The following is a 20772-nucleotide window of genomic DNA, read 5'->3' on the forward strand; positions in this document are numbered from 1 at the left end:
GTGAGTAAATCCTTTGTTCAGTATATAGGGGGGAAATAAGGCATTTCTGTAATATTCATATCCTGCCACAGTACACATGCCAATAGGTTCACTAGAAGAAAGTATTACAAACCAAAAATGTATTTTGAGAGTTTAGACCAACCATGAAAAGAGAATTAGAGCAAAATGGCTAAAACCTTTCCTTGTGGTGTACAGAAGTGTGTCAGAAACAGTCTGATAGCGAGGCCTCAGCAGGCTAGAAAAACATCACCACAAAACAGCTCTGGCCCTGCGGCCTGGCGTGCCGATCCGCCTCATCTCCCCAACCTCTTACGGCTGTGTGTGTGGGTATGTGTGTCTTCCTTCTCCCCACCTCCTGCAGTTGCTGCTTCCATTAGCTTCCAGTGTGATAAAAGAGAAGGCACCAGCTGACACCACAACAATGACTCGCACAGATAGATGAAAGAATGAGATGTCCCCTCTCGTAGCTTGTGGCAAAGTGAGTATGTGTGTGTGTGTGTGTGTGTGTGTGTGTGTGTGTGTGTGTGTGTGTGTGTGTGTGTGTGTGTGTGTGTGTGTGTGTGTGTGCGTGCGTGCGTGCGTGCGTGCGTGCGTGCGTGCATGCGTGCGTGTGTGTGTGCGTGTAGCTGCAGAATATGTCTGTGAGCATATTAGGGGTTGAATAATGGCCATAATGACAGTACATATAAACTAGCCAATGATGGATGGCATACTAGCCTCCCTATTCCCAGTAGTATAATTTAGCATCATTACCTATGAAAATCAGTCACCACTGAGGCAACTGAAGCTAATGTCTTATGTCCACAAAGACAAAATATCATCGTTTACAGATGGGGAGAACACAAGAAGGAATGTATATCATTGCAGCATCAAATTGGAAATACAAGTCTGTTAATGATACATACAGTGAATTTAGAAAAATATACCATACATACACATCTTAATAGGTGACAGATATACCGTATACCTTGTCATAAAAATACCACATTCATTTAATATGTTTCCTCCTTAAAGGGGAAATCTGTGATTGCTACATCCATTTTTTTACTTTTAAATTAATGTTATATACCTGATTATTGAAGAATATAACTCATGAGCTTAGTTCAACAGTCATCACACCCTATAATATAAGCTTGTTTTAATTGCAATAATTCAATTGTAAGGAAACACCGTACAGCCTCAAAACATGGTTAAAATGATGGTCAGTCCATGCTTGCACAACTCTGTCTTTGAATTTGATAGTGGTTATATTTCTCCAGCCCCATGTTTTGGCGGGGTGACCGCAGGGTGACCACTTTTTTGTTGTTTGAACTACAGATTGCCCCTTTAATGAATGACATATTGAGGGATTCAGACGAGGATGTTCGAAAAGGAGAGGCAAGTAGGGGACACTGCTGTTTGGTATTTAGCATTTTATTGGCACAGTCGGTGGTGAGAGACTATTTTTAAAGTTAAAAAGTGCTGGGAGTGTGACCACGGGAGAGGACACTGGACGAGCAAACCGGTGATCCATGATGCTTTTATAAAAGAACGACAGAATGCTGGGGCTTATAAACTCACACAGGCCACTATGATTAATCCTCATAGCCTACTTAAAAGAGGAAAACTCATTCTGCTGTTAGGAACAAAAGACTGATAATTATGAGGGTAGGGACGGGGTCTTGAGATGTACTGTAACCCTTTACAGTGTTGCATATTCTACACAAATCAAAGCACTCTGTTGTTGAACATATTATCATCACTTTAGTTTTTAGTTGTTTTTTTTCAGTCACCTGACCTTCAGATTTCTGATGTGGGGTCTTTATGTGTTTTTTGTTGTTGTGATAATTCCTATTCTTCTTCTAGGCTTAGGTTGTTCGCCCCGGACTTCCGCCTGACTGAGGTACTCTCACCCGAGAATTCAAAAGCAAATACATGAATGAATAACTCATCTTTGTAGATGCATGAATCTACATATCAATGCAAATCAGAGGATGTTGTGTGCTTGGTTATTTCCAGCAGAGGGGCTGAGAGGATGTCAAGCGTGCAAAGCCTCTCTGCGTATATGCTCATCACACTTACTTTCCAATCTCAATATGAACCTCTCGCTGAGATAAATTCCTTGACAGGGAAATCGGAAATGTTAGAATCTTTGCTGATTTTTGAACCTTCACTGAATCTGTGCTCATGCCGTGTGGATATGCATTTACTCAGCATAGCGGTGTCTGGGTTTGGAGATCAGTGGAGGCCTATCAGGGACGTGTGAAACCGTCTTTTCTCCCCATCAAATTCCTGTGTGATGAGATCTTTTCGTGACGCAGCAGATACAGCATGCTGTGGTGCTTTAGGAACCAGGGCTCAAGGCAGCCAACGTATTCTCCAGCACAGAGGAGTCAGAGGCTTATTAGTAGCCATGTCAAATAGGTAACACAGTCATCCACCACAATTCATGGGAGGTTAAACCACATCCAGGAACAAATCTCTCACTTCCGAAGATTATACAGCCTCAGGAAATGAGGGATGAATTGAATCTACCCATCCCCCACCCCACTGGAAATAGGTTGCCTCAGACCAGCTCTTCCTATGGGAAAGGTCAATGTAACACAGGTCAACTAATTGGTTGAATATTTATGTCCTTAGGAGAGAAATGACCTAACCAATCAGAGGTGCACAAATCATTTAGGTCCTGCCTTTGATTGACAGCTCAATTATCTTCAATCTTGGGCAAGCCTTGCAGAGGATGTGCCATGTGGATGTCAGAAAGAAGCTTCAAAAGTTCGAAATATTGAGTAAAAAACCTAGATATATCTTCAGAGAAAAGCTAAGTATTTATGGTCCGTTCATCGCATTCTATTAGGTGAGCTCTGTTTTTCCTGAATTAAGCCACTGTATTAGCACCGCATTAGCAGGCCAATGCTAACTTTCACCATGTGTAACCATAGAGAAGCAGTTTAAAGTTTATGCTATTTGCATATTTTATTCCATTGGTTATTTACACTATACGTTTATGCTATAAAGATACATGTAAATCTAAGAGTATTACCATTTAAGACGCTCTTTTTCCTTTGATAAGAGAGGTACATACATTGTTCTAAAAACAGATGTGAAATATTTTCTTATACCCACCTTCGCCATTGAGTTATTAGTCCATACTTTGCATGAGTGTAAGTGTTGGCCTGCTTCTTTAATATACATGTCAGGTTTTTTGTTGGAGTTACCTTCTTGGATGGCGAGCCTACCCAGAGAGATCGACATCTTCTATTGTATGCAAAATCTGGAAGACATCTGAAGACATCTCTACGAGATGCCTCAGACCAAGGTCTTCCTTTGGGAAAGGTCAACTCAAATATTGTCACTGTTTGAAGTACTTGATTCATGGACCACAAGTGGTGCCACATTAAATCAGTTCCTGGGCCGAAAATAGCCACCAGGCTGCATGTTTGATACTCCTGGGTCGTTCCATGAAAATAGTGCCTTTTGCGTCCTTTTGATATTTGTTCCACGATTCGGTGGAACAAACCTAATACTTTTACACCTAATTTTAACATTTTGTCATAAAGACCAAATTCATAAAAAAAAAACAGTTTTCTCCATTTCAAGAAGTTAAATTTAGAAAATGACTATAGTAAGTGACTATTAAATGCCAAATACAGTAACAGGGTTGACCGTAACAGGGTTGACAATATAATCTTAAATCCCCTTGTGACAAGGGGAATGGAAGATCATTGTGTGCAACAGGGAGTGGCAATTGAATGCAAGTGTTATCCTCAACCAGCTGTCAATAGTTTCATCATACTAAAATGAGAGTTCAGTTCACGTAACAGGGTTGACCTTAGAATGATGGACAGATGTGAATGATTCACTAATCACATTGCATCAATAATCATTTTCAGAAATCAATGTCAAAGCAACAAAATAACTCAGTCTTTACAGTGATGGTGACACTTTGAGAAATGTGTGGATTAAGTGGGTTGAAATCTTCATAGAAGTGTCACAGGGTTGACGGAGGGATGCTGAATACTGACACTTTGGCAAGCCTTTATTCATTTATTGAATTCTCCATGTGGTATATATTAAAGGGCACTTCATTTTATATAACAGGCGTTTAAAATTAGTGCACAATTTCAACTTAAAATATCAAAGGGACCCAAAAGGCACTAATTTCGTAGAACAACCCTCCCTTTAAGTAGATATTTTGCACCAATGTTGAATTTTAAAAGCCTGTTATTTTAAATGAAGTGTCCTTTAATATAGACCACATGGAGAATTCAATAAATACTTTTTTAAATAGAAGGGACGCAGTCATTAATCCACTGTAATAGGATGTTCTTCCTTGCTGAGAAGGTAAGGGTGTTGTAAAGCCTCCCCTTACCCACAGAAGTAACATGCCTACTAGGGAGAACTAACAGCAAAGAAACTAGGGACAATTCTAGGTCAACCCCTAGGATTTTTCCAATTTCTTGATACACCAGTATCTCTGTAATTTGGAACATGACCATAAACAATGTGTTAGGGTGCCTGTATCAGTTTTACATTTAAGACACCGAGGAGAGGAGGAAGAGGGGCTAAAGGCATGTCTGCGGTTTGGGGATATATGCAATCTGTGTATTATTCTTAATTGGATTGCTCTAGTACGATTACAAATATATATTGTTTTTTAATATCTCCAAATGTCCTCCCACATCTCCTCATCAATAGTAACAGACAATTATTTCTCCCACACTCGCTTGACCCTCTGTGTGTCAACAGTAGAAAAGGACCTCAAAGCATCATACAATAAACGTACAGACATTTTCCTTTGTGAGGAAGCTTATTTCTCTAAGATGTTGTGTACACATTTGTTTACATCCCTGTTAGTGAGCATTTTATTTGCCAAGATATTCCATCCACCTGACAGGTTTGGCATATCAAGAAGCTGCTGAAACAACATGATCATTACACAGGTGCGCCTTGTGTTTGGAAAAAATGAAAGGTCCCTCTAAAATGTGCAGTTTTGTCACACAGTTTTTTATACATTTGCTTTGTCATAATGGTGTATTGTGTGTAGATTGATGAGGGGGGACAAAACAATTAAATAAATGTTAGATTAAGGATCTAATGTAACAAAATGTGGAAAAAGTCAATGGGTCTGAATTCTTACCGAAAGCACTGTAGATAAACTGTAACTCAGTAAAATCGTAGAAATTGCTGCATGTTGCGTTTATATTTTTGTTCAGTGTACTTACCATAAGAGTATATCTACATTTTTTTGTCGCTGTCTATTTACCACCACAAACTGATGGTGGCACTAAGACCGCATTTAACAAACTGTATACGGCCATGAGCCGTTAACGCAGAAAAACTGAAATCTGTTGTAGATCATTTCTACCAACATGTCACCTGTGCAACAAGAAAATAAAAAAACTCTACCTCGCCCTCCATTTGGCAAATCTGAAACTAACTCTAAACTCCAGATATCTGCTTACAAGCAAAGAATCTAACAGGAAGTACCAGTGATGTGCTCAATTTGGAAGTGGTCCGACAAAGCGGATGCTAAGCTAAAGGACTGTTTCGCTAGCACAGACTGGAATGTGTTCCGCGATTCATACGATGGCATTGAGGAGTTTACGACGTCAATCACCATCTTCATTAATAAGTGCATCAACGACGTCATCCCCGCAGTGACCATACTTACAGTTGAAGTCGGACGTTTACATACACTTTTGGAGTCATTAAAACTCGCTTTTCAACCACTCCACAATTTTCTTGTTAATAACAAACTATAGTTATGCCAAGTCAGTTAGGACATCTACCTGGTGCACGACACAAGTAATATTTCCAACTGTTTACAGACAGATTATTTCACTTATAAATCACTATATCACAATTCCAGTGGGTCAGAAGTTTACATACACTAAGTTGACTGTGCCTTTAAACAGCTTGGAAAATTCCAGAAAGTTAAGTCATGGCTTTAGAAGCTTCTGATAGGCTAATTGACATCATTTGAGTCAATTGGAGGTGTACCTGTGGATGTATTTCAAGGCCTACCTTCAAACTCAGCACCTCTTTGCTTGACATCATGGGAAATCAAAAGAAATCAGCCAAAAATTGTAGACCTCCACAAGTCTGGTTCATCCTTGGGAACATATTCCAAACACCTGAAGGTACCATGTTCATCTGTGCAGACAATAGTACGCAAGTATAAACACCATGGGACCACGCAGCTGTCAAACCGCTCAGAAAGGAGACGCGTTCTGTCTCCTAAAGATGAACGTACTTTGGTGTGAAAAGTGCAAATCAATCACAGAACAACAGCAAAGGACCTTGTGAAGATGCTGGAGAAAACAGGTACAAAAGTATCTATATCCACAGTAAAACAAGTCCTATATCGACATAACCTGAAAGACAGCTCAGCAATGAAGAAGCCCCTGCTCCAAAACCGCCATAAAAAATCCAGACTAGGGTTTGCAACTGCACATGGGGACAAAGATCATACTTTTTGGAGAACTGTCCTCTGGTCTGATGAAACAAAAATAGAACTGTTTGGCCATAATGACCATTGTTATATTTGGAGGAAAAATGGGGAGGCTTGCAAGCCAAAGAACACCATCCCAACCGTGAAGCACGGGGGTGGTAGCATCATGTTGTGGGAGTGCTTTGCTGCAGGAGGGACTGGTGCACTTCACAAAATACATGGCATCATGAGGCAGGAAAATTGTGTGGTTATATTGAAGCAACATCTCAAGACATCAGTCAGGAAGTTAAAGCTTGGTCACAAATGGGTCTCCCAAATGGACAATGACCCCAAGCATACTTCCAAAGTTGTGGAAAAATGGCTTAAGGGCAACAAAGTCAACGTATTGGAGTGGCCATCACAAAGCCCTGACCTCAATCCTATAGAACATTTGTGGGCAGAACTGAAAAAGCGTGTGCGAGCAAGGAGGCCTAAGAACCTGACTCAGTTACACCAGCTCTGTCAGGAGGAATGGGCCAAAATTCACCCAATTTACTGTGGGAAGCTTGTGGAAGGCTACCAGAAAAGTTTGACGCAAGTTAAACAATTTAAAGGCAATGCTACCAAATACTAATTGAGTGTATGTAAACGTCTTACCCACTGGGAATGAGATGAAAGAACTAAAAGCTGAAATAAATAATTCACTACTATTATTCTGACATTTCACATCCTTAAAATGCAGTGGTGATCCTAACTGACATAAGACAGGGAATATTTACTTGGATTAAATGTCAGGAATTGTGACAAACTAAGTTCAAATGTATTTGGCTAAGGTGTATGTAAACGTCCGACTTCAACTGTACATATCCCAACCAGAAGCCATGGGGCAACATCTGCACTAAGCTAAAGGCTAGAGCTGTTGCTTTCAAGGAGCAGGACGCTAGAAGAACGCTTAGAAGAAATCCTGCCAAGCCCTCCGACGAACCATGAAAACAGGCAAACTGTCAATACAGGACTTAGATTGAATCCTACTACACTGCCTCTGACACTCGCCAGGTGTGGCAGAGCTTGCAAACTATCACAGATCACAAATTGAAGCCAAGCTGCGAGCTGCCCAGTGACGCAAGCCTGCCAGATGAGCTAAATTGTTTCGAGGCAAGCAATGAGCCATGCATGAGACCACCAGCTGTTACGGGTGTCTGTGTGATCAAGCTCTCTCCATAGCCGATCTGAGTAAGACTTTTTAACAGGTTAACATTCAGAAGACCGCAGGGCCAGATGGATTACCAGGACGCGTTCTCAGAGGATGCGCTGCCCAGCTGGCAAGTTTCGTCTTCACTGACATTTGCAACATCTCCCTGACCCAGTCTGTTATACTTACATTTTTCAAGCAGACCACCATAGTCCCTGTGCCCAAGAACACTAAGGTAACCTGTCTTAATGACTATCGCCCCGTAACACTCACATCTGTTGACATGAAATGCTTTAAAAGGCTGGTCATGGCTCAAATCAACACCATCGTCCTAGTCACCCTGGACCCACTCCAATTTGCATACCGTCCAAACAGATCCACAGATGATGCAATCTCTGTTGCACTCCACACTGCCCTTTCCAGCTGGACAAAAGGAACACCTATGTGAGAATGCTGTTAATAATAATATAATAATATGCCATTTAGCAGACGCTTTTATCCAAAGCGACTTACAGTCATGTGTGCATACATTCTACGTATGGGTGGTCCCGGGAATCGAACCCACTACCCTGGCGTTACAAGCGCCATGCTCTACCAATTGACTACAGCTCAGCGTTCATCGCCATAGTGCCCTCCAAGCTCATTACTAAGCTAAGGACCCTGATACTGAACACCTCCCTCTGCAACTGGATCCTGGACGTCCTGACGGCCGTCCCCAGGTGGTGAGGGTAGGTAACAACACATCCGCCACGCTGCCCCTCAATACAGTGGCCCATCAGGGGTGCGTGCTTAGATCTCTCCTGTACAGAATATTATTATATTATTTATTATTAGGAGGTCAGAAATCTGGCAGTAGGTGGCAGGACAACAACTTCTCCCTCAACATCAGCAAGACAAAGGATCTGATCGTGAATTGCAGGAAACGGAGGGCTGAGCACATCCCCATCCACATCGATGAGGCTGTAGTGAAGCGGGTCGAATGCTTCAATTTCCTCAGTATCCACATCAATAACGATCTATCATGGTCCACACACACCAACACAATTTTGAAGAGGACACAACAACGCCTCTTCCCCCTCAGGAGTCTGAAAAGATTTGGCACGGGCCCTCAGATCCTCAAAAAGTTCTACAGCTGCACCATTGAGAGCATCTGGACTGTCTGCATTACCGCTTGGTATGGCAACTGCTTGGCATCCGACCACAAGGCTCTACAGAGGGTAATAGGTCCGGCCTAGTTAGGCTGTGGTGGTCACGAAATTTCGTCAGCTGGTGATTGTCAGACAAATAACTGTCGGTCTCACGGTTATTGACCGTTAATTAACAAACACATTTAGCATCTCCTGGCTTCCACATAAGCCACTGATTCAGACCTTTGGAAGATCTGAATTTTAAGAAGTCTAGTAAATCCATGTATTTTAGCCTACACCTTCACAGTAAATCCATTGTCTATTTTAGACAAGTCTAAAGAAGCATGATATGAAGAAAATGTAGTCTATTTCAGAAGAACAGAATAGCATACTCTGAGTTTTCCTTATGTTAGGTCCTGATCTGGCTATGCCAAATGGCTGTGGGCTACACAACTTCATTTAACAGACAAGATTTGCTTAGAATTCCGTGGCATTATTTTATAGAACGAAGAATACAATTGAACAACGCTGAGTAAAATAGAAAGGATATTCTCTCCAAACCATTTGAGGAAGTGTGCAGATGCGGCTATTGTGTGTTGAGTGTTAACAAAGCAATAGCTATTCCTATATGCTTAATTTAGAGTTATTAATGTAACTTTAGTTTTTCTACGAACGTTGGGCTGTATGTTTTGATGTTCAAAACATTGTAAGGCTTCATGATGCAAATCTAATGATGACTTTTTTAAAAGTGCTTGAAAGGCATAAGCTCTGCTTTGTTTTTTTTGCACAGGCTGTACACACTTCATCAGTCACTCATTCACAATTTGACAAGCACCTGATCATGCTTCGAATTTCACGGCGGCATCCCCTTTGTGTGGCCATCGTACACCCTAAAAAAATCCAAGCCTTTTGTGGCCAGTGGCCGAGTGCTGCCCGCTCAGAAGCACCTCTCACTCACATGGCTCTCCATCACAATATCGTGTCTTTCTCACAGGCTACAAGTGAAAACAGACACATCGGGGATGTAACTGCGCGCATCCTTATCCAAATCCGAGGTGCATACTGAAGATATTGGAAGAACTGTTGTGATACAAACCTTATCAAAACATATAGGCCTATGGGCTAGGCTACATGAGGTGTATGACTATGATTTGAAAAATATATTGTTTCTTATGCAGGGCATCATCCACAAGTGATAATATATTGTGATAGGCTAATATTGTCACCCATCAGACTATTCTTGATTTAATCATCATTACATATACTACATAATATATGTGTGAAATTTGTTTTGATTTAGAATGGACCATTAGCAAGCACCTCTATCAAAACAGGGGCAGGGGAACAAAATACATGTCATCTATTCACTTAATAGTGAATGGAGGAAGCTTTTCCCGTGGTTCATTTTCATGCCAGCCAGGTAGGCTATACTCCTGTTGTAAATATAATCAATGTGCTTAATATTAGGTAAGCTGAGAAATAAATATAGCAGGCCTAGGTTATAGAAAGCTGATGGGATCCTCCTCTTTTTAGTAGAGGACATCACTGTTTTCTCGCACAATTGCATAACCTATATGTTGCGCAACATGAGCTCATGCCCTCTCATGAAGTGTTTGATTAGATTTTCGATTACATTTGCATTGATGTCAGAGTGATTAGAGGGACAATAGAGTACTGAGTATCAGGCAGTTAGCAAGTTTGGTAGGCTACTAATGACCATCAGCAGCATCAGAGCTTGGAGATGTCTAACTAGCATGACTAAACGGTCACGTGGAATTTGACTGTGCCCTGCCATCCAGGACCTCTATACCAGATAGTCAGAGGAAGGCCATAAAAATTGTCAAAGACTTCCAGCCACCCTAGTCATAAACTGTTCTCTCTGCTACCGCTCGGCAAGCAGTACCGATGCACCAAGTCTGGAAACAAAAGGACCCCCAAGCATAAGACTGCTAAATAGTTAGCTAAATAGTTAACCAAATAGCTAACTGGCCTATCTGCATTTACTCCTTTTGCACTAACTCCCATATTATATGTACATATCTACCTCATTTACCCCATACCCCTGCACATCGATTCAGTACGTGTACCCCGTGTATACAGTCAAGTTATCGTTACTCATTGTGTATCTATTATTACTTTTATCATTACGTCTTTTACTTTTCTATTATTTCTCTCTGCATTGTTGGGAAGGGCCCATAATTAAGCCTTTCACCGTTAATCTACACCTGTTGTTTACGAAGCATGTAACAATTGCGCCCTGATTTGATTTATGGCTGATTTAAGATGGAATTGTCAACCCTGTTATGGTCAACCCTGTTACGGTCAACCCTGTTACTTTCTTTGGGCCCTTATTATAGTAACCTTTGTATTTAACCTCTTGAGATGGGGAAAAAATATTATGCTCTTTATGACAAAATGTTAAAATTAGTTGAAATTCAGATTATAATTTTTTACCATGTCACACTCAAAAGGCACCGAACTGGTGGAACGACCCTCCTGCCCTAGAGGTCCTGGATGGCTCCTTCTATATGTGTGAGGCACTCCGCCATTTAAAAAAAATGGTATTGCTTGGACAACTCTACTGAATGTGGTACCATCTGTCTCACATAAAACCTGTTTTCTCAATGAATAACCTGACTGTTGTCTGAGCCCCTGCAGATACTTGGTATGCATCGAGCACTCTGCAGATGGTTTAGAATTAGCCTCTGTCAAAGAAGGGGAATTTAAATAAACAGATAAAGAGAACCTTTAAGTTCATCAGAAGGCTGTCCCCGGTGACCTTCAGTTTGTTCTAGCCCGTCATGTCTTTTGTCAGAGCTTATAACATCTCCCCAATGTGCCAGGGGCTTATTGAAGAGTCACTGTAGATTACGACTCGGGTCAAACGCGGTATGCAAATGAGCCAGAAAAACAGCCAGGCGAACCAAGCAGAAACGTAAAGGAAAGCAGGGCGCCTGGGAAGAAAGAACAGCTCAATGACTATGGGGGGGGGTTGTATTGTGTTCTGCCTTATCTGGAATAGCAAAGTAATGATTACACTTGTGTGGTTATGTATATGTATTGCAATTTGTAATTTCCTATTATGTAGAAAATCACAGTGAGGAGCAGCAGATGTATTTGTACGTTTGGGAAATATGCAGGCCTACGGTAAGATGAGAAATCCTACAAGTACCATCACTTTGTAACTATTTGGGGGTTCCTCAAACCTATAGGAGGGAGTAGCTCATTCCACCACTTGCCAAGACGCGACACTCCACATGGTGAGCAAGACATGCTACTCTGACCGTCACGCACACGTTGGGGATCTTCTGCCGGAACTGTAGATAGAGGGAAGAAGTGCTCTCTCTCCAGTAAGGCACCCTAATTATTCCCTCCTGACTGTATTCTGAGCCCAAAGGGGTTTAAGCTACAGTCAGCCGGGACTGATATTCTGGGTTAATTCAGTGGTAAATTACAAAACATAGGTTTTTCAATGGCGCTAGTGTGGCTATGCTGCTGGGTGATCAAACTGTTTCTGGCCATTGTTACGAACACCTGACGACAGTAGAAGTGAAGTCAGCATTCAGTGTTTCTTCATGAATTGAATTTGGAAAGTAATGACTCCATCTCCGACCCACAATCTCTGCTACAGTAGCTGTGTGTGTGTGTGCATATGTGCATAAATACAGTATGTGTGAGCATTTTCATATTTCCCCTCAGACTACAGACAGGGTCCTGGCATCTGCTTGAGGCACTGCTAAAGTAAAGATCTACACTCTAAAATGTAAAATGAGTTCTGTCAGATGATGCCAGCACATACTTACTGTTCATTCCTGGGGGCGTCGACAGTGTCTCCTCAGTTCATTACAGATGGCTACTGGGAGTCAGGTGGAGGGCGAGCTGAGGAATACACAGCACAGGAAGTTCATAGCCCAAAACTTGAGGCAAACTCTCACAGCACAGGTTTGGCTTTTACTGTAGGTCTCATGATTCAAATATGAATTTACTGTTAATGGACCGTGTGTGTGATTTTTCTCCAGATTTTCTGTGTGGAATTGTATATATTTGACAGATTGCTACAAATAAATATGCCTGGTTAGCCTACTGTCTGACCTCTATTGTTTGTGTGTACTTCCTTTACTGTTGTGTGATGTTATCCATGCACATGTTTCGAACCACACTGAAATGGCTTGACATAATATCAGATGCAGTCAGATACACGTGTCCACTCACACATACAGTGCCTTCAGAAAGTATTCACACCCCTTGACTTTTTCTGCATTTTGTTGTGTTACAGCCTGAATTTAAAATTGATTCAATTTAGATGTTGTTGTCACTGGCCTACACACAATAACCCATCATGTCAAAGTAGAAATATGTTTTTCAAAATGTTTACAAATTATAAAAAATGAAAAGCTGAATTGTCTTGAGTCAATAAGCGTTCAACCCCTTTCTTATGGCAAGCCTAAATACATTTAGGAGTACAAATGTGCTTAAGGCCAGGCACCACAGGCAAAAATTGTGATTTTGCTCCATCTATCAATTTTCAGATTTGGGGATATTTTGCAACTATAACTTACATACTTTCATAAAATGTACAAATAAATTGGCAATAATGTATATAAATACTTCATTTGTATAATTTTATTCCGACCGCGTCAACTACACCTACCATAAATGCCGTTCTTGATAGCTATGTTTCATGTAGAACTTCAACCCTATTTTTAAAACTTTCCAGGTTGAATCATATATCATTCAAAGGCTTATTTTCCAGAGCATATCATTAGCTAGTCTATACATGGCTATATCCTTTGTATGAGTAGTGCTTCATGCTGAAAGATTAGTCATTTCCTGACATCCGTTTGTTTACTCGAATTTAAAAGCCCTTTCCCGGCATCTTGATTGGTTAAAATTTCTCTCGTGCTACGCAACATTTCCTTGTTTGAAAATATCTTCCGCGACAAATCAACGTAAAGAGAGACCAAATGAAATAATCTCAAAGAATATACCTACAGTACGTTAATAAAAATAGGTGATCTCAGTTAGCCAATGCGAGAAAAGCAGTGAATGAAAGAAAATATTTGCCTGATCTGCCGATCGAGGTAGTGGCAATACAGGAGTAAAAGGAGTTAGCCCGCAGCAGCGCGTTGAGTCGCAAATTAGTTGAGATGAAGATGACAACTAGCGGTGATCGACCAGACAGCAGCCAGCCACCAGTGGCTTTTATTCCACATGTCTCAAACAAATCAACTTGTACATGATTTGATTTGCCCTCATAGACTTTACCAACCAGTGATTCTGTAATTCTGTCATGGTAGAATGTGCAGACTGTGAAGGGGATCGTGATGCATTTAGGAGGAGTGTTTACACTTCCTCCAGGCTACAGGAGTGCTGCAGGGGAGATGTGGCATTTGATATAAATGTGAGGATGGTTCTTCTAGCCCACAAACTTGGACTTGGTTATGCAGCTCTAAAGAATAAGCAAAGGGATTCCTTCCTTGCTTCTCAGCTCATATCAGAGACATGACAGGAGAATGACAGGTAAATAAAAAAAGGGAGAGTAGCCCATTATTGTCAGGTGACTTGCTGTGTATAAATAATATGTATTTCCTTGTTCCTGCAAATGTATTCAAAGTTAACAAAACAGAGTGACAGGAAAACATATCTATACAATGAGACTGTCACGTAGGCCTACAGTGTCATAGGGTTGTAGCCTAATGTGATTAGTGAGAAAATTAGCTTTACATATAGTAAATGCATGCTGATATTGCTTAATATTTACATAGGTTAACATGCTGATATTTAGTCGACAGACATAATAAGTACTTTTTCACCCAACTTTAGTTGCAGAGATTCAGAGAGGGAGAGTCAATGGCGAGTGCTGCACAGATAATTAGAAGAGCATACGCGGATATAGATCCAGACATAGCAGAGTTGCTGAAGGATGAGGATGCCATCATAGACATTAATGTATCCTTCTATGGCACTTGGCACAAGAGAAGATTCACTTCCAACTATGGGATAGATGTGAGCCATAGAAAACGGTGAAGATCCACACCGTCACAAAAACCTTGGAGGCCATACATTTTAAATAGAGAGGTTGCACAGAAAATGGTACCTGTATATCATAGGATATCAAAGGATGAGGTCCTCAAAAGAATTTACCACGGAGAAACCCAGAATGCAAGTTAATGCCTGAACTCAAATATGGTCGCGATGCCCCAAAACTGTCTTTGTGGGCAAAAACAGCATTGACGGAGCAGCCACGTTCAATGTGGGAGCCACTGCTAAAACAAATGTGATGAACAAATTGTGGCTTGACAGCACTTTGGTGACACTGGAGCAATCAGACAGGAGTTGTAAAAGCTGATGCTGGTTCAATGGAGTGTGCCAAGCGTAGACGCAGGTCCCATGACACTATCAAGAAAGTAAAGCGTCACCAGCAACAACTCAAAGAGGGCCTTACATATGGGTCAGGCATAGCTGATTAATGTCCTGCATGTTTCAACAGCCATACAAAATGATTGTATGTGACAAATTGAGCGAAGTGATATGAGAATTTGCCCAAAACGGCATATTTGCCGAACAGACCCGTATTCAAAGCATATGCTCTAGTGCTTGAAACAAATGTATTAAACATGCTCTGTATATGTAAAAAGGATATTGTATATTTATTTGTCAATTTAGAAGTAATATATGAATAAGAGTTGAATTAATGTGTCATAAATGGTCATATTTATGGGAATTACATTTGAATTGCATTAGCCTATCTTTATCGGCCATTTTCTCAAAATGACACGTTCCCGGTGCGCCAATTCATTTTTCTCATTCTTCAAAGGACGAACATTCCCATTATTCCACACACAGGTTCTAAGGTCTTATATTCAGACTTTTACCCAGGCTATTTTTATATCTTGTGTCGTTTTGATTTCAAGTGTCATTTTATGTGTAAATATATGCATCCATCATACATGTGAATAGTGTTTTTTTAATTTTTATATTTCCATATTCCATGGCAGCAGGGTAGCCTAGTGGTTAGAGTGTTGGGCTAGTAACCGAAAGGTTGCAAGTTTGAATACCCAAGCTGACAAATCTATCATTCTGCCCCTGAAAAAGGCAGTTAACCCACTGTTCCTAGGCCATCATTGAAAATAAGAATTTGTTCTTAACTGACTTGCCTAGTTATTAAATAAAGGTAAAAAATGACAATATTTTGATGAACTGATCTGTAAAAGTCTTACGATTGAGTGTCTTTTTAAAACTAAATCAAACATTCTGCCTTGAAGCAATGTGTTGAAAAACAGATTCTCGTAATGTGCAAATTAGAGCATATTTAAGGTAGGTTTGCCTCATTTGCATATTTAAATTTTAAAACAAATACATATTGTACTACAATAGTATATTGTATTTATGTACAGTGCCTTGCGAAAGTATTGAACTTTGCGACCTTTTGCCACATTTCAGGCTTCAAACATAAAGATATAAAACTGTATTTTTTGTGAAGAATCAACAACAGGTGGGACACAATCATGAAGTGGAACGACATTTATTGGATATTTCAAACTTTTTTAACAAATCAAAAACTGAAAAATTGGGCGTGCAAAATTATTCAGCCCCCTTAAGTTAATACTTTGTAGCACCACCTTTTGCTGCGATTACAGCTGTAAGTCGCTTGGGGTATGTCTCTATCAGTTTTGCACATCGAGAGACTGAAATTTTTCCCATTCCTCCTTGCAAAACAGCTCGAGCTCAGTGAGGTTGGATGGAGAGCATTTGTGAACAGCAGTTTTCAGTTCTTTCCACAGATTCTCGATTGGATTCAGGTCTGGACTTTGACTTGGCCATTCTAACACCTGGATATGTTTATATTTGAACCATTCCATTGTAGATTTTGCTTTATGTTTTGGATCATTGTCTTGTTGGAAGACAAATCTCCGTCCCAGTCTCAGGTCTTTTGCAGACTCGATCAGGTTTTCTTCCAGAATGGTCCTGTATTTGGCTCCATCAATCTTCCCATCAATTTTAACCATCTTCCCTGTCCCTGCTGAAGAAAAGCAGGCCCAAACCATGATGCTGCCACTACCATGTTTGACAGTGGGGATGGTGTGTTCAGGGTGATGAGCTGTGTTGCTTTTACGCCAAACATAACGTTTTGCATTGTTGCCAAAAAGTTCAATTTTGGTTCCATCTGACCAGAGCACCTTCTTCTACATGTTTGGTGTGTCTCCCAGGTGGCTTGTGGCAAACCTTAAACAACACTTTTTATGGATATCTTTAAGAAATGGCTTTCTTCTTGCCACTCTTCCATAAAGGCCAGATTTGTGCAATATACGACTGATTGTTGTCCTATGGACAGAGTCTCCCACCTCTGCAGTTCATCCAGAGTGATCATGGGCCTCTTGGCTGCATCTCTGATCAGTCTTCTCCTTGTATGAGCTGAAAGTTTAGAGGGACAGCCAGGTCTTGGTAGATTTGCAGTGGTCTGATACTCCTTCCATTTCAATATTATTGCTTGCACAGTGATCCTTGGGATGTTTAAAGCTTGGGAAATCTTTTTGTATCCAAATCCGGCTTTAAACTTTTGTATCTCGGTCAGTTAAGAACACATTCTTATTTTCATTGACGGCCTGGGAACAGTGGGTTAACTGCCTGTTCAGGGGCAGAACGACAGATTTGTACCTTGTCAGCCAGGGTTTGAATGCAACCTTCCGGTTACTAGTCCAACGCTCTAACCACTAGGTTGCCGCCCATTCATGATGCTCTCTGCACTTTTAATGGACCTCTGAGACTATCACAGTGCAGGTGCATTTATACGGAGACTTGATTACACACAGGTGGATTGTATTTATCATCATTAGGCATTTAGGTCAACATTGGATCATTCAGAGATCCTCACTGAACGTCTGGAGAGAGCTTTTTGCTGCACTGAAAGTAAAGGGGCTGAATAATTTTGCACGCCCAATTTTTCAGTTTTTGATTTGTTAAAAAAGTTTGAAATATCCAATAAATGTTGTTCCACTTCATGATTGTGTCCCACTTGTTGTTGATTCTTCACAAAAAAATACAGTTTTATATCTTTATGTTTGAAGCCTGAAATGTGGCAAAAGGTCGCAAAGTTCAAGGGGGCCGAATACTTTCGCAAGGCACTGTATACTTTCAACTGGTAAAGTTTTAGTCTGGTGAGAGTAAAGAAGAAAAAAATCCCTATTAGCCTGTGGTGCCTGGCCTTAACAAGTCACATAACAAGTTGCATGGACTCACTCTCTGTACAATTCTAGTGTTTAACATGATGTTTTAATGACTACCTCATCTCTGTACCCCACACATATAATTATTCCATAAAGACCAGATTCAACCATAAAGACCAGGGAGGTTTTCCAATGCCTCATAAAGAAGGGCACCTATTGATAGATGGGTAAAAAAAAAGCAGACATTAAATATCCCTTTGAGCATCGTGAAGTTATTAATTATGCTTTTGATGATGTACACCCAGTCACTACTAAGATGCAGGCGTCCTTCCTTACTCAGTTGCCGGAGAGGAAGAAAACTGCTCAGGGATTTCACCATGAGGCCAATGGGGACTTTAAAAAAGTTACAGAGTTTAATGGCTGTGATAGAAGAAAACTGAGGAGGGATCAAGAACACTGTAGTTACTCCACAATACTAACCTAATTGACCGAGTGAAAAGAGGGAAGCCTGTACAGAATACAAATATTCCAAAACATGCATCCTGTTTGTTGTAACAAGGCACAAGGGCGTGAACTGGAGCTCACTCCATATTGTTTTTATCCGCTATTGAACACAGTATATTCCGTCTTAAAGTATATTGATTATTTATGTTTTAGGATATCTAAGGTTGGATTAGGAAAGTTGTTTGAAATGTTTGGACCAAGTTTACAGGTAACTTTTTAGATACTTTGTAGTCATGTTGGGCGAGTTGGAACCGGTGTATTTCTGAATCAAACGCGCCAAATAAATTGACATTTGGGGGATATAAATAAGGAATTTATCGAACAAAAGGACCATTTGTGACGTTTCTGGGACATTTTGGAGTGCCAACAGAAGAAGCTCTTCAAAGGTAAGGCATGAATTATATCCGTATTTCTGACTTTTGTGTCGCACCTGCCTGGTTGGAATATGTTTTTCATGTGTTTGTAGCGGGGCGCTGTCCTCAGATAATCGCATTACTTGCTTTCGCAGTAAAGCCTTTTTGAAATCTGACACAGCAGCTGGATTTACAACAAGTTCAACTTTATTTTTATGTATTGCACTTGTGATTTTATGAAAGTTAAATATTTATAATAATTTAATTTGAATTTGGCACTCTGCAATTTCACCGGATGTTGTCGAGGTGGGACGCCACTGATCCGAAAGAAGTTAAATTAAATCTACTTGAAAATCTAAAACCTGACACTGGTGGTCCCGCAATAATCAACAACCAATTTGACAGAGCTTGAAGAATTTTGAAAAGAATAATGGTCAAATGTTGCACAATCCAGGTGTGGAAAGCACTTCGAGACTTAGCTACATACCTACTTACCTACTTACATACATACAATCAATGCAAGTGGCATTTCCCATATGAATGATGAGGATCTCCACACTGAAAATTAACGATCACTTACTAGACGTCCGCGGGTGTTATTAAAATAGGACAACGGCCTCAGGTCATTCCACAGGGCCCGGTCTTCCGAGAATTCATCAAATAAAGTCTCTCTGACATTTTGTTTCCGCGTTATACATTTTAAATGTTGGGACATTTTTCTGCTGTACCAAAAAATTCCACCAGATGGCAACTGGCTGTATATTGCAAATGGACAAAACATCACCAAATGTACACGGCCGTTTCTCGTAAACGGAAGACTTCGAAGACGAAACTTGGTGAGCACAGGTTTGGCCAAATGTGCTTTTAGTCCAGAAACAAGATGGTGTTAAGGCCTCAATGCGCTTTGTGTTAAAGCCCATTTTCTGGAATGAAAGGTCAAAAAATGGTAATGCAGCACTAATTTCACCGCTTCTCATCAAGGTGCATAACCCTACGGTGTCAGGAAAAATAGAACCAGCCATTTATCGTAATTTACGAGAAATCGTACTACGTCCGTTTGATGATGGTTAAACAAATGTTTTTTGTTTGTTTTTAAGTTATAGATCTAGTTGCGGCGTGTTAAGGTGAATCCGTTAAGGCGAGTTTCCTAGCTCTACATGATTTCTGTGATGTTCTGTACTCACACACACAATGTGGAGTGACAGTGTGGGGCTTACAGACACACAGAGCCTGCAATAGTTACTGGCGTTCGTACCATCAAAGAGCTCTGAAACTTTATAAACCTGTTCTAGAGCTTAAGTCGGTAGTGCATGGTGAGTTGTGTGGCTCTAGAAGGTTCTCAGGCTGAGAAACAGCCTCGTTCATTTGCAATAACTTTAATTCATTTTTAACGCCGTCGTAAATGACAACATTTAGAAGAGTTGATTGATACTGCCTCGGCCCATCGAGACTGACCCGACATGTTTCTCGCCGAAAGCTCGTCCAGGGACCCCATAGCATCCCCCGAAATAAGTGAATTTCAGGCTCCGAATTACCTATTTATCCTAAACTCTGGATTCGGGGTTTCATCAGCTAGGCCTACACATAATGTCAGAACTGGCCACACAGCTTGAATGTAACTATGCTTTTTATGTTTTTTTAATGGTTTTAACAGAAGGCGCTATACGTTATGGGCCGACTCTGAAATATGTGAGAGTTGACTTCTAAAAGAGTTTGACAAAGTAAGTTTGTTATCAGTATGATATCTTATTGACTGATGGCTGACTTGATGGCAGTATAATATATTGGCATTGTACATTTTATATTGCAAATGGACAGTGTACATTTCCAATGTATTTAATGAGGGATTTACCATCACCAAATGGACAGGGTGAAATCAACACCAACGAGCGATGGAGAGGAACCTCTATCACTGCTCGGCCATCCCGAGATCAATTGGACATTTCTGCAGTATATTAGAGCATGAACAATTCGTGATGGTAAATGCCCATTGTAAGACATTGCAAATGTACAGTGT

The sequence above is a fragment of the Oncorhynchus keta genome, chromosome 28, assembly GCF_023373465.1.
Source record: "Oncorhynchus keta strain PuntledgeMale-10-30-2019 chromosome 28, Oket_V2, whole genome shotgun sequence".
NCBI classification, from domain to species: Eukaryota; Metazoa; Chordata; class Actinopteri; order Salmoniformes; family Salmonidae; genus Oncorhynchus; species Oncorhynchus keta.